At 58.1% G+C, this 2122-nt stretch overlaps 1 protein-coding gene across 1 annotated transcript in view; it reads left to right on the top strand.

The window, feature by feature from the left end:
• Window positions 1-2122, top strand: part of CNTN6 (contactin 6) — a 180684-nt gene that overhangs the window by 156863 nt on the left and 21699 nt on the right. The window lies entirely within an intron of this gene.

A 2122-nucleotide genomic window follows, 5' to 3' on the forward strand; every position in this document is an offset into this window, starting at 1 on the left:
TGTTCTATCCAACCGGGTTATTTTGAAGGAAGAAGGTTTAGCTGGCCAGGAAGAGTACAGAAAAACAAAAAGCTTTATTTGCTCATTAATGAGTGCGTAAAAATGCATGGCATGGACAACTCTCGATGATGCATTCTTCAGAGGTGTTGGAAACGTTTCTTATTTATACTAAAGTGAAGGGGTCTGACTAACTCGGTACAGTTCTCTTCCAAGAATAAGAAAAACAACTTCTGCGTCCGTCGGAGGTGGGTCAGGAGTGTTTTGATTGTTACTTGCTGAACTGCACGTGATTTTGTTCATCGCATCTGGAACTGTTCTTTCGTGCATACGTTAGTCTCAGAAAAGTACGGGTGAAAACAATTTTCCTATCTTTGCTGTCTAAATCCTTCCAGTTTGTTCTTCCACGCACCTAGGCGAAAGCTTGGGCAGGTGGGATAGCTTTTATGGGCGTTATTCTCAAGTAATTGACATACGGCCTCATTTTATACTTATTAAAAAATTCAGCCTGGTCTGTTATTACAAACCTTAGACTTTCAACCAGCAGCGTTTCCCATTTCGGGAGCTGAGGCCGTCCTGGGCCGAGGAGCTCCACGGCGTGGAGGGCAGGCCGCGGCAGGCTGTGCTTTTTGTCCAGCTCGCTCTTCGGTTTCCCCTGCCCTGTGCACTGTGACCGGCAGCTCCGCCATGGCAGCTGCCCGGGGGCGGGAGGGGACGTGAGAGTCGGGGCGACTCTCACTGCTGGCACGTCCGCCCTACGCCTGGGTGTACCCCAGGAATAGCAAATGGCCGGGTGCTGGTATTCCTAGGATGTTGTTTTTGTTTTGCTGAGTTCCAGTGTGGACGTGAGGGGACCCCCACTGGGGACTTGTAGTTGCTGTCCCTTGGTGCAGCCCCGAGTGGCTCCTCCTTCCTGGATCCTGGGGCCGATGTCCAGCCGCTGCTGGTGGACATCTGTCACCCCTGAGCGGTCTTTGGGCATGGCGTCCCTTCACGCTCCTCACGGACAGCGCCCCGGCATGGCGTCCACATTCGTCCTCTGCTCCGTGTCTGACGCAGATCCGACACATGCCACTTAGCCTCCTTCTCTCTGCCGCCACACTCCGTCCAGGTGTCTCTCCCCTTTGGAAGTTCCTCAGGCCCTTGTCAGATGAAAGGCCGCATGCCTGCCACGTTCTGAGCCCCTCCACTTCCCCTCTGGGGTGACAGGCGTGTCCGAGGTGACAGGCATGTCCCGGGTGACAGGCGAGGCGTCGCAGGCGGCCTGCGTAGCAACGGACTGGCGTCTCTGGAATCCAGGGCACTCTGGACCTTTCTTCTCAGCCGTAACTGAGAGCAGAGCCCCCCCCCCAACCTCACTGCCAGGGACACCTGTTCTCGACACAGGTGACAACTTGCATAGCACCAAAACATCCACTTCCTTGGCCATTTTAACATTGCAGCTTTAAACCTCGTGCTCTGTGTGCCGTGAGTACGGATGGCCATGGCTGGCGTGTGGAACGGCGGCCTCGTGGGGAGCTGGGCAGCTCGCCCCTCCCCCCGGCGTCCGGTGTCACAGCCGAGGCGGGGGACAGGGGAGTGTCTGCGAGACGCCGGAAGCTGCTACACAGCCTGCTCTGCACAGGACAGGATGGCCGCCCGGGGGTGGTCTGACCCCCGACGTCGGTGACGCCAAGCCGGGAAGCCTGGCCTCGTGAGGGTCATCACATCTGAACATGGCTTTACGGCGGCTCAAGGCCTTTAGCACATGGGCACACCTTGTCTCACCGCGGTGAGCTGTCCTGCCCACAGGCGTCACGCTGCTTACAAACTCAAGGTTTGCTCGACCCCGAGTCGAGCAAAAATATCACTGCTCAGGGACGAGGTGCCCGGTCACCACGGGCTCTGATGGTCACCACGAGACCAGTGCCGGTTCAGCCTGCGGACACGACGCGCAGCCTGCGGCCCTGGGTGAGGACACATGTCCACGGTCACGTCTTGTTACGTGAGAAACGCGTCTCGTCGGGCCGTGTCTGCCAGACGGCGGTCCCTCCAGGGGACAGGGTGAGCGGACACCTCTGGACAGGACGCCCCCTCCAGACGCCCCGGAGAGCGTTCGTGGTCACGGGGCGAGGCCGGGACGTCG

This window comes from Pteropus vampyrus, unplaced genomic scaffold, assembly GCF_000151845.1.
Source record: "Pteropus vampyrus isolate Shadow unplaced genomic scaffold, Pvam_2.0 Scaffold409, whole genome shotgun sequence".
Lineage (NCBI taxonomy): Eukaryota > Metazoa > Chordata > Mammalia > Chiroptera > Pteropodidae > Pteropus > Pteropus vampyrus.